This window comes from Pinus tabuliformis, chromosome 9 (assembly GCF_031772625.1).
Source record: "Pinus tabuliformis cultivar Carrire ecotype Pingquan chromosome 9, CPIR1, whole genome shotgun sequence".
Classification (NCBI taxonomy): Eukaryota; Viridiplantae; Streptophyta; class Pinopsida; order Pinales; family Pinaceae; genus Pinus; species Pinus tabuliformis.
Genome location: NC_142307.1, coordinates 1,057,799,783 through 1,057,812,691, shown reverse-complemented (window position 1 = coordinate 1,057,812,691; position 12,909 = coordinate 1,057,799,783). Strand labels below are relative to the sequence as shown.

General features: G+C 44.5%; 1 non-coding gene and 2 pseudogenes across 1 annotated transcript; all 3 read right to left on the bottom strand.

Moving 5' to 3' along the window:
- Positions 1 to 1,134: 1,134 nt before the first annotated feature.
- On the bottom strand, positions 1,135 to 8,183 carry LOC149152372 (25S ribosomal RNA; annotated as a pseudogene).
- Positions 8,184 to 8,430: 247 nt separating this feature from the next.
- LOC149152371 (5.8S ribosomal RNA) lies at positions 8,431 to 8,584 on the bottom strand. Its single transcript, XR_016263926.1, has one exon. It is a non-coding gene; the product is annotated as a 5.8S ribosomal RNA (ribosomal RNA).
- A 2,715-nt stretch (positions 8,585 to 11,299) lies between these two features.
- Positions 11,300 to 12,553, bottom strand: LOC149152370 (18S ribosomal RNA; annotated as a pseudogene).
- Positions 12,554 to 12,909: the final 356 nt, after the last annotated feature.

Sequence of the window (12,909 nt, the reverse complement as noted above, 5' to 3'; positions counted from 1 at the left end):
CAGGACAACCATTGTGGATTGACATTATCTCTGAAAAGTCGTTGTGGATAGATGTCAAGGATAGATGATGACTCTCGACCTCTATCACATGGATTTTATCCTCAAAAGACTTCGTGATCTGAAGGGAAAAAACATATGGGTGCGCGTTTGTCAAAAATCATTACCAAACTTGGTTGGCGCGGGTGTTGTTCTAAGACAGAGTGCTAATGGTCGCACCCCCTTTTGAGGATCTCAGTGATTGGCGCAGGTAAGACACTGTGGACCCGCGCCAATGGAAAAAGGGCACTTTTCAGGGATAATTTGCAGAAGGTGTCTTCAGGGAACATGAAGTACATACTCAGGGGAACATAATGCGAGTGTTTTTAGGCTATGTCACTGCTCACAGGTCCCATAATGCATCCTCCAATGTACGGAAATAGGGGTAACAGGGACGGTGACCAATGGTGACAAATTACTATGTAACAGAAACCCCGAGTTTCCCTAGGCTTGGGCGTCGCCGGTTTCGGTCGTGGCGCAACATGGAAACCCCAAGTTTCCCAAGTCTTAGGCGCCACTGGTTTCAGTCGTGGCATGACATGGAAACCCCAAGTTTCCCCAGGCTTGGGCACCAGGGCGCGACTTGGAAACCCCAAATTTTGTGCGCGACATGGAAACCCCAAATTTTTTTGCATCGGGTAGAAGCCCCAAATTTTAGGTGCCGGGTGGAAACCCAAAATTTTGGGCGCAACATGGAAACCCCAATTCTTTTTGCGTCAGGCGGAACCCCCAAATTTTAGGCGTTGGGTGGAAACCCCAAATTTTGGGCATCGAGGCATGGCATGGAAACCCCAATTTTTCCCATGATTAGGCACCTTTTTCGTCGCAACGTGGAAACCAAAAATTTTGGGTGCCGAGGTGTGACATGGAAACCCCAAAATTTTGGGCACCGAGGCACGACATGGAAACCCCAAAATTTTGGGTGCAGGAGCATGACATGGAAACCCCAATTTTCCTGGGCTTCAGTGCCTTTTCCGTCGCGGTGTGGAAACCCAAAATTTCCCACCCCCAAGCAATAAAAAATTTTCATTTGGAGGAAGAGGAAAAGGTGCGAGAGTAAGAGGGTTGTCCAGATTTGTTTGTGACAAGAGTGAAGCTCTGAATCGAGGTGACCAAGGGCTGAATCTCAGTGGATCATGGCAGCAAGGCCACTATGCCACTTACAATACCTCGTCGCATATTTAAGTCGTTTGCAAAGGATTCTTCTCAATGACCATTTGGAATTGAACTTCAAATCTACCTCGACCGAGATGCTTCATGGTCACGGTTTGCAAATGACATGGGCCCCTAGGGGTGACAAAGCGATGCCCCTACTACGGATCGAGATATAGTCGAAGAGTGACATGCATCACTTCTAGCATGGATTCTAACTTAGAGGCATTCAGTCATAATCTGACACACGGTAGCTTCGCACCACTCACTTTTCAACCAAGTGTGATGACCAATTGTGTGAATCACTGGTTCCTCTCATACTAAGTTGAATTACTATTGCAGTGTGGTTCATCAGTAGGGTAAAACTAACCTATCTCACGATGGTCTAAACCCAGATTATGTTCCCTATTGGTGGGTGAACAATCCAACACTTGGTGAATTCTGCTTCACAATGATAGGAAGAACCAACATTGAAGGATAAAAAATCAACTTCGCTATGAACGCTTGGCTGCCATAAGCCAGTTATCCCTATGGTAACTTTTCTAACACCTCTAGCTTCAAATTTCGAAAATCTAAAGGATCGATAGGCCACGCTTTCATAGTTTGTATTCGTACTGAAAATCAAAATCAAATGAGCTTTTACCCTTTTGTTCCACATGAGATTTATGTTCTCGTTGAGATCATCTTAGGACACCTGCGTTGTCTTTTAACAGATGTGCTGCCCCAGCCAAACTCCCCACCTAACAATGTCTTCCACCTGGATCGACCCGCCGAAATGTGCCTTAAGGCCAAAAATAGGGGCAGTGCCCTGTCTCTGCCCCACGGAATAAGTAAAATAATGTTAAAAGTAGTGGTATTTCACTTGTGCTGAAAACAGCTCCCACTTATTCTACACCTCTCAAGTCATTTCACAAAGCCAGACTAGAGTCAAGCTCAACAGGATCTTCTTTCCTCTCTGATTCTGCCAAGCCCGTTCCCTTGGCTGTGGTTTTGCTAGATAGTAGATAGGGATAGTGGGAATCTTGTTAATCCATTCATGCACATCACTAATTATATGATGAGGCATTTGGCTACCTTAAGAAAGTCATAGTTACTCCCGCCATTTACCCGTGCTTGGTTGAATTTCTTCACTTTGACATTCCAAGCACTGGGCAGAAATCACATTGCGTCAGCATCCGCACGGACCATCGTAATGCTTTTTTTTAATTAAACGGTTAGATTCCCCTTGTCCTTACCAGTTCTAAGTTGACTGTTTGACACCTGGGGAATGCCCCCCGCAGGGGGTATTCTATGCCCGTAGACCAATCGGCACGCAACTGCCCGCCCTCACTGCAAGACCTGCTCAGGAAAACTACCAATAGCCCACGAGTTGATGGTGTAGACCCCTAGGCCTAGCCCCCAGAGCCAATCCTTTTCCCAAAGTTACGGATCCATTTTTCCAACTTCCCTTACCTACATTATTCTATTGTTCACCTTGAAGACCTGATGGAGTTATGAGTATGACCAAGCATGAACGGTACTCGGTCGTCCAGATTTTCAAGGGCTACCGAGGGCGCACCGAACATCGCAAGACGTGCGGTGCTCTTCCAGCTGTTGGACCCTATCTCTGGGTGAACCGATTCCACGGTGGGAAAGCTATTAATAAGAAAAGATAACTCTTCCTAGGGCCCACAACAACATCTTTGGATTTCCTAATGTTGCCGCCTACTGCCATGTCTCGGTTTGGGAATATTAACCCGATTACCTTTCGATGCTCGTGCAGAGTGCATCCTTGATACAAGGCTTCCCCATCTCTTGGATCGACTAACCCATGTCCAAGTGCTATTCACATGGAACCTTTCCCCACTTCAGTCTTCAAAGTTCTCATTTGGATATTTGCTACTACCACGAAGATCTGTACTGGGGGTTGATCCACCCAAGCTCATGCCCGAGGTTTCTCAATGACCCTTGCATCCTCCTACTCATCAGAGCTAGGCAATTGCTCTGATGGTCAAGTATAGCTTGCACGCTTCAGCGCCATCCATTTTCAGGGCTATTTGATTTGGTAGGTGAGTTGTTACACACTCCTTAGAGGATTTTGACTTCCATTACCACCGTCCTACTATCTTAATCAACCAACACCCTTTGTGGGTGTTATCTCAAAATCAGACCCTGATAGGCTGCTAGTCAGGTTGACTCTAAGTAACTATTTCAAACCTACTTTAGGCTGAGGCTTAGCCTCAACCTGAGAGGGCTCTCTCTGGATGTATTAATGATTTTGATTTAAAGTAAGATGGCTAACTCTTGTAGAATAACTATGACAAATATGACTGCTGGAAATACATTAAACAAGTATCCATTGGGCCTATGGAGTCAACAACAACTTAATCAACAATGATCTTGACTTTACATAGAAGTCAGGGCATTCAACATTTGAATATTCAGAACACAACTCATATGGAACCACAGTTTATAAATGCATACAGGAAATCAGAGCACAATCAGTGAATTCTGAGTGATTATACATTTATACAACTGTAAAAATTAAGGAAAGGACAAGATCACACATTCTGAACATAGAAATCCTTCATGAATCCTGAGAAGTAAAGCCAAATTATATTACTGAAAGTGAGTCTTTACATAAGCCAAATACAAGCTTTGTTCATGAAATTTCCAACCCCCATTACATTGTTGTTTCAGCTATATATAGAATTCCTATTCTAACTGTTCGAGATTCCTCCTCCAGCATGAGGGGAATTCGATAACTATCTCTAATGACACCTATCAACTATTTAAGTAACTAATAAATATAATAAAGTGTTGACTGGAGCTTTCTTAGAGTTCTAAATCTACTACGACTCTAACTCCATATTATATGCATGATGGCTTCTCCTCGTTCTTTGACAGCTGGTCCTCTTTCAGTTTGGCTGAGATGGCTGAGATGGGTATTTAACACCCCATGTTGACCTTGGATGTTGAAACTTTTTAACTGCTCATAAATATTAGGAGGTTACCCTTGCTTCTCGGCTTCAGTTTTTTCCAAAATCTTCGAATGCACAGAAGCACGTTCTTTAGCCTTTAATTACCCAAAATGTGGAAGACTGCCACGTTTTTGATGCGTTGTAAGCTTTATCCATGAACATGCGTGCAGGCAAAATTTTGTTGTAGGAAAACCGTTTGATATATCTTGAACGGTGATCAAGGGACTTTATAACAAAAATTTTAAAATTGAATTTGAATATTCAACCTTTTAAAGTATCCACCTGTCTTAACCTGATTGACTGTTGACAGCTCCAGATGATCTCTTACATTCCCTTTAAGCGTTTCCTTTTCAAAATTCCCGCTCATAATTTAGACTGTTTGATTTACGTTAAAATCATCACTTTCAGCAGTTTTGTAGCGCGCTACGAAACTGCTGAGTTATTTAAAACAGTTTGCCTTTGACCCGAGATCTTTATCAACCGAATATTTGATTGCCAAAAACTCCCTTCGATTAGCAGGCAGCCGGCTTAACTGTGTCTTCAAATCTTCAATTTGTTTCCTCATAGCTCTATTCCCAGCTCTCAGTTGCATATTAATCCTTCTGATATACTTGGCTTCTTTGATTGCTGGTACTGTCCAGGTGTGAAATTGTGCATGGCCATCAACCACTGAATTTAACTGAGCTTCTAGGGTTTCACTCCCTTTCCATAGAGCTTTATTATACTCTGCATGTATGACTGCATGTTTTCTAGCGGCCTTCTTCAATTTGGAAATCTCATATTTAGCTGTTTCTAATTGACTCTTTATGGCTGCTATATTATCTCCTTGAGATGTGATGGTTGTTTTGCTTGCGTTTTTCTGTGTCTCTTCCCCTGTTTCCTCTGTTCTTGGCAGTGCTTCCTGTACTTGCTGGAATCTCCTTGTCATAGGTCTTCTAGGTTTAAAAACGAATTCCTCAGCTGGCACATCAAATTTGAGCCTTTTTGAGGCCTTGGATTTCTTGGTGCTTTCTTGTTCTGACTGCGTCAAGTCGATTTGAACTGGTAGAGATTGCTCGAATTCAATAGCATGTAATAAATCATTCAAACTTGCCTTGGATACTGGACTGTCTTCGACTGCTATAGCTTTACCTTTTTCCTTATTTATTTGACTTCTTGTTCTTACCCTTGAGACTATTTTTGATGTGCTTGTTTCAGGTATAGTCTCCTTACCATGAGCTTTTTCCTTAGTTATTTTCTGAGGTTGATCTTGGATGATAAGAGGCTTCACTGGTTTTCTTAGCTGTGACTTTGGAACCCTTTTGGCTCTTGCCTCTTTTTGGAGCTCAGCTATCGTGAAATCTCTGGCCGGTTGAGGAGTGAGGCCAGTCTTACTTTGGAATCCAGCCATAAAAATAAAAGAATTCCAGTCTCTGTCTATCTTCTGGAGGCCATCTAAAACCAGCAACTTGATCAAACCATGATGAAACAAAGAGGTTTCACAGTCCTATTTCCTCAGCTGCACCTTATCACACATCTTACTCAAGCTACGAAACAAATAAAAAGGTAGGTCTATGGAGACTTTCCCAGTGAAATGCAAGAGCAGTTTGAAATGGTAAGAATAAACCTTGTTGTACCTTCCTTCACAAGTCAAATATTTCTGTATGCAGGTGAGTAAAAGAGCATAATGTTCCTTGAGATAATTCCTGGGCACTGCCTTAGTTAAATCTTCATTTACATATGCATCTTTTAAAAACTCCTTACAAGGATTCATGTCAAATTTAAAATTTTTAAACCATTCCTCTTGTCCTCTTGGGATCTCTGTCACAGCAGAGATCGCTTATGGAGAAACCTGCACTTCTAACATGGCTACCTTTGAATTCAAACCAGTGAAGTTTAGTGCAAATTCTTTGGTTACCTGTGCATGCCCTCCTTGTAGCTTTTTGTAAAAGTTCTAGCACCCGGTGTTTTTAAACACTTTCTTCACCCCTTCATCTCTCAACGTTATATCCAGGCCCTCAGGTTCAGTCCTTAGACATTTGTTGGATCTGTGCTCTTTTTTCTCCATGGATTCTTTCAAATCTTCGCACTCAAAGACTAACAGCTCCGGTTGAAATTGTGATTCAGCTTCTTTTTAATTCACCCTCGCTTGATTTTCAGGCTCGCTTGATTTTCAGCCTCGCTTGATTATCAGCCTCGCTTGAAATTTAAACTCTTTCATTTAAAACATTTCAATACATAATCTTGCAGATTTGTCACTCATGCAGAACTTACGGCCATCATTAAGGTTTATGCACGGTAAAATTTCTTGGGAATGATACTTCGTGCATATCAACAGATCTAGTGGTGGTGATAGTGGCAATGAGCATTCAAACGTGATAAGAGAGGTACGTGAGCTGACATGAGAGGACATGACTGATGACTCACCTAACGGACTTGACATTTCGGGAAAGATTCGCTGCGGAATGCACGAATCCATGATTTCACAGCGCTGTTAGTTTTAAATTTTAATGATGCGCTGCGAAACTGCCTAATCATGATGCGCTACGAAATTGCTTAATCATGATTGTGCTGCGAAACTACCTAATCATGATGCGCTGCGAAACTGGTGAATGGGAATTATGCTGGGAAATTACTAAAGACACGGTGACTCAGATAAGACAAGATGTGGCTATAGAACAATGATGGGTGGAGGAGAAACGATGGGAGTTGAGAATGACTTGAATTAAGAAACTCTTTAAAACTCCAAATCCTAGGGGAAGAAAACTAAAATGAAATTAAACTAACAAGGACCTTTGTCATCGGGCTAGGATAGAAAATTATATGCATCAAATTTTTAGTTCTAAGTGATAACAGTGGGATCTAGGTTAGCGCTCAATTCCGCATTGTAACTCGACTTTCAGTTCATCTCGCATCACCAGTTCTGCTTACCAAAAATGGCCCACTTGGAGCTCTCGATTCATAACGCGGCTCAATGGAGCAGTTGCACCCTCTTACCTATTTAAAGTTTGAGAATAGGTTGAGGGCATTATGCCCCCGATGCCTCTAATCATTTGCTTTACCCAATAAAACTCGCGCATGAGCTCTAGCTATCCTAAGGGAAACTTTGGAGGAAACCAGCTACTAGATGGTTCGATTAGTCTTTTGCCCCCATACCTAAGTCAGACGAATGATTTGTACATCAGTATCGCTACGAGCGTCCACTAGAGTTTCCTCTGGCTTCACCCTACTTAGGCATAGTTCCCAACAGGTGTGCTCACACTCGAACCCTTCGCATAAGCTCAAGGTCAGTCAACGATGCACCCCCCCAGAGAGGGGATCTCGCCCGTTAGGTTCCTTGCACCATGCAAGTTTTCAAACCCACCAACTCACACACATGTTAGAATCCTTGGTCCATGTTTCAAGATGGGTCAAATGGAAAGCTTGCCAACTAACACCACGAATGCACAGGTGCACATAGCCCGCCACAAGGGCACATGCTTCATTCCTCAACCACCGCAATGGCAAAATGACAGGCAGTAATCCACCCGCACTTGTGATGATGCAGCAGCCCGTGTTGGTTTGCACCTCAAGGCAAGCGACAGACCAGCCTGAGCCATTCCACATCCAACCAAGAGGCATCGACAGCCTCCATCCACTTCCCTCCCAACAATTTCAAGCAGTCTTTAACTCTCTTTTCAAAGTCCTTTTCATCTTTCCTTTGTGGTACTTGTTCTCTATCGGTCTCTCGCCCGTATTTAGCCTTGGACGAAATTTACCACCCAATTAGGGTTGCATTCTCAACAGCCTGACTCATCGCCAATGCCTCGTGATGCGACAGGGTCCCAGCCCAACGGGGCTGTCACAGTCTCAGGTGCCCCCTTCCAAGGGACTTGGCCCAGGTCTGCCATTGAGGACGCTTCTATAGATTACAATTCAGGCGAATCTGCTGCCTGATTTTCACACTGGGCTCTTCCTGGTTCGCTCGTCGCTACTAGGGGAATCCTTGTAAGTTTCTTTTCCTCCGCTTAATTATATGTTTAAATTCAGTGGGTGTTCTCGCCTGAGCTGAGGTTGCAAAGTTGGAGCTAAATCCGCCCTACCCAGTGGGAGGACAAGAGAGAGCAAAGCAAGTCCGAGCGATTTCACACAAAGCCCACATTAGCTAATGCCAACTACCCATCCAAGGGGACAAGATCACCGCTCAGCAATGCATGCCACGAAACATCGCTCGAGGTATTTCAACCAACTGCACGACATTGGGCATGGATGACCAGCTTCGTTACTCCCTAACATATTGTAGGGATTGCATTTGAATGGGATGCAATGCCCAGACAGATGTGCCCTCGATCGAGGCCTCGAACGCAAATTGCGTTCAAAAACTAGATGATTCACGGGATTCTGCAATTCACACTAAGTATCACATTTCGCTACATTCTTCATCGTAACAAGAGCCAAGATATCCATTGCCGAGAGTCATTTCCACGTATTACCAAAAAATCCGCCACAGGCTAAATAGGGGCAATCCCCCACAACAAATGTAAGGCTAAGGGCCAAAAGGAGGAAAGGAAGAAAAATACATGCAAGAAAGAGAAACAAATGTGTCTACCCCTGTCATAGGAGGAGTCTCAAATAGAGAACAATCTACATGAGCCCCACACCCTTGCAAAAAGGGGGGAAATGCATGGAACAACAATTGAGAAGGACTAGGGTGGCCACCCCAGGAGCTTGCACTGCTTTTAATCCTTCCCGAACACCAGTCCACAACAATTCCCCCTTTTCTTTGTAAATCTAGGGACTGAAAGGAAGAAGGGAAGAAAACAAGGTGAAAGAAATAGAGATCAAACGTGGCTACTGGCTCACAAGGGGAGGCTCGAACAAAGCACAAGCCTCCCAAGCCCTGTGCCTTCGTAAGAAGGGGGAAATTGAAGTGGATGACGATCGAGGACTAGGGTGCCCACCCCAGGAGCTCACACTGCGTTTCATCCTTCTCGAACACCAATCCACAACAATCCCACCTTTTCTTCATAAATCTAGGGGCCAAAAGGAAGAAAGGAAGAAAACAACATGAAAGAAAGGGATATCAACAGTGGCTACCGGCTCACAAGGGGAGGCTTCAAATAGAGAACAAGCTTCCCCAACCCCGTGCCTTTGCAAAAAGGGGGGAATTGTAGGGGACGACGATTGAGAAGGACTAGTGTGGCCACCCCAGGAACTCGCATTGCTTTTCGTCCTTCCCAAACATCAATCCACTGCAATCTGACCTTTTCTCTGTAAAGTTAGGGGCCAAAAGGAAGAAGGGAAGAAAACGACATGAAAGAAAGAGAGATATCAAACGTGTCTACCAGCTCACAAGGGGAGGCTCAAACAGAGAACAAGCTTCCCTAACCCCATGCCTTCACAAAAAGGGGGGAACTGCAGGGGACAATGATCGAGAAGGAATAGGGTGGCCACCCCCAAAACTCGCACTACTTTTCGTCCTTCCTGAACACCAATCCACAACAATCCCACCTTTTCTCCGTAAAGCTATGGGCCAAAAGCAAGAAGGGAAGAAATCAACATGAAATCAAGAGACATCAAATGTGGCTACTGCCTCAAAAGGGGAGGCTCAAACAGAGAACAATCTTCCAAAATCCTGTTCCTTCAGAAAAAGGGGGGAACTACAGGGGATGGTGATCGAGAAGGACTAGGGTGGCCACCCTAGAAACTCACACTGCTTTTTGTCCTTCTCGAACACCAATCCACAACAATCCCACCTCTTCTCCATAAAGCTAGGGGCAAAAGGAAGAAGGGAAGATAACAACACCGAAGAAACAAAGATCCCAAGAAAAGAGAGAAGCTCAACAACACGCCGAGTAGACATCCACTAACCAAAAAGAAATCAAACAAGGCACCCAATCAAAAAGCATCCCACCTCTTCACACCCTCCCACATACATTACGACACAACACCCTTTCTAGCTTACAACATAACAAACAATAATCAAACAACCAAGCAAATAAATCACAACCTAAACTTGACCACTAGAAAAGACAAGGGCCGCGATGAGACCAGTGTCTAGAGCACATTACTAAGAGGTAAACAACCCCCCAACCTAGCACAAGGCTTCAAATGACAAATAGACTACTAATAACAAACCCACCTCGCTATTGCACCCCTCCGTGTACAAAACACCCAACAAACTTTCCAGTGAGAAAGTCAACGGGGGTCAAGAATCAAATTCCAAAGAGGAGTTGTCACGGGCTGACACTCAATGCTGGAGAAAGCCACGGGGCCACAAATACATCGATGGTGCAAGGCCACTAAAGAGAGGGACGTCCGCAAAGCGCACACCACGAAACAAAGAAATGACCAAGTCCCACAAAAAACCCACAATCCAAAGGGAGGAACAAAGACACAACCCGCTACTTCTTTTTCCCTTAGAAGGGGAGTGGCTCACGAGAGGATGAGGAATTCCCTCAATGGCAAAGGCACGAGATAAGATTTCCACCCTCATGCCCATCGGCGGGGAAAATTGTGATCTCGATGGAGCACAAACCGAGGGAGGGGTTTTCCATTACCTGGACACCCAACCCTTCCACGAGGCCATGTCGAGGAATGGTCTAGAGGACTAGGGTGGTTAGCCCAATAGGTTGAACTGCTCTTCATCCATCCCATATTGGCCCCACCCTAACAATTTCCCCTCACAGAAGGTTTGAGCTACCAGGCGCACACGCAACCACTCCCTCGACCCAACCACCAGCAAAAAAAGCTCACCTAGGGAACACATCAACCACCACAACCTTTTCGAGAGAACCAACTATGGAAGCCTGCACCCTTGGCCCATGCCTTCCAACGAACAAAATACCGAGCACCGCCGCTATGAATGAGTCTAAATTTATCCATCGTATTTCCCAAGCACCTTAACCGCAGCAACCATGCCTGGCCGAATAGATCGTTGGAAGGGCTCCCAAGAAATAAGCTTTCGAACCCCCTACAGAAACACATTGGGGGAAAGAAAAACAAAGGATGGGTGGGACAAGCACAAGCATGGCTTATAGGCACACACAAAAAAAAATAAGTGTTACCACAAGAAAAGCAACCAAAAATGTTCCCACCAAACACCAAACCCGCTCCCCTAGAGACACACCACATAGTCCCACATTGCAATCGAAACCCAACCAACTCGAACCAAAAAATAAAACCCCTGCTATCAATGATCCTACCGCAGGTTCACCTACGGTAACCTTGTTATGACTTCTCCTTCCTCTAAATGATAAGGTTCAATGAACTTCTCACGACGTCGATGGTGGAAAACCACCATCGTCAACGCAATCCGAACACTTCACCGGGTCATTCAATTAGTAGGAGTGATGGGCGGATTGTATAAAGGGCAGGGACATAGTCAGCATGAGATGATGACATGCACTTACTAGGAATTCCTCGTTGAAGACCAATAATTGCAATGGTTTATCCCCATCACGATGCAATTTGAGAAGATTTCTTGATCCTCTTGAACCAGGAAGAAAAACTCGTTGGCTGCATCAGTGTAGCACGCGTGTGGCCCAGAACATCTAAGGGCATCACAAACTTGTTATTGCCTCAAACTTCCATGACCTAAATGGCCATAGTCCCTCTAAGAAGCTAGCCGCGAAGGGAACCTCCATGTAGCTAGTTAGCAAGATGAGGTCTTGTTCATTATCGAAATTAACCAGACAAATTGCTCCACCAACTAAGAACACCCATGCACCACCACCCATAGAATCAAGAAAGAGCTCTCAATCTATCAATCCTTACTATGTCTAGACCTAGTAAGTTTCCTCATGTTGATTCAAATTAAGCCGCAGGCTCCACTCCTGGTGGTGCCCTTCCGTCAATTCCTTTAAGTTTTAGCCTTGTGACCATACTCCCCTTGGAACCCAAACACTCTGATTTCTCAGAAGGTGTCGGCGGTGTCCTTAGAGCAGCATCTGCTGATCCCTGGTCGGCATCGTTTATGTTTGAGACTAGGACGGTATTTGATCGTCTTCGAGCCCCCAAATTTTGTTCTTGATTAATGAAAACATCCTTGGAAAATGCTTTTGCAGTGGTCCATCTTTCATAAATCCAAGAATTTCACCTCTGACAATGAAATACGAATGCCCCCGACAGTCCCTATTAATCATTACTCCGATCTCAAAGGTGTTATAGACATTTTTGTGCCTCGCGTCAAGGAGCATGGAATGTCAATAATTACAGGGATCCTCAATCCCTAAATATGTTGTTCTTACCCCTAAAAGAACAAGGTCATCAAACAACAGCACTTCCAATCAGTTCTCCACCTGAAAACACTTCAAAACAGGCTTATTTTGGATCATGTCAGCTGCTTAACTGAGCATCTGCGCTGTATTGCAACTGTCCCACTCTGTACCTGCGCTGGAAGTCAAAAACAATGAAGGCTACCTGCGCTGGGCGAGATTGGCCAAGTGGCATAGTCATCCTGCAAGGTGTCAATTGCCCAGGAAGCTTCCAAAATGACACTTGGTTCATGAGATTCGCCCTGTGATGAGTAAGAGGTACTTGATCACCATGTGTAAGCAAGGATCTCCAAGTGGACACATGAACTGAAGATTAACTGAAGATGGAGAGGACACTAGTCAGCTATATGCCAGCCTCCAGCTGACTCATCCTTTCCTCTTCCCTCCTATATATAGAGCTCTTCTATGAGGTCTATGGAGGCTGGAATTTTGGTATAAGCAAGGAGGTGCTGTTGGTATACTGCCAGGATTATTGGGTGATTGTTTTACTAGAGGTGAAGAAGAGAGTTCTTGCTGCCGAGGAGGTG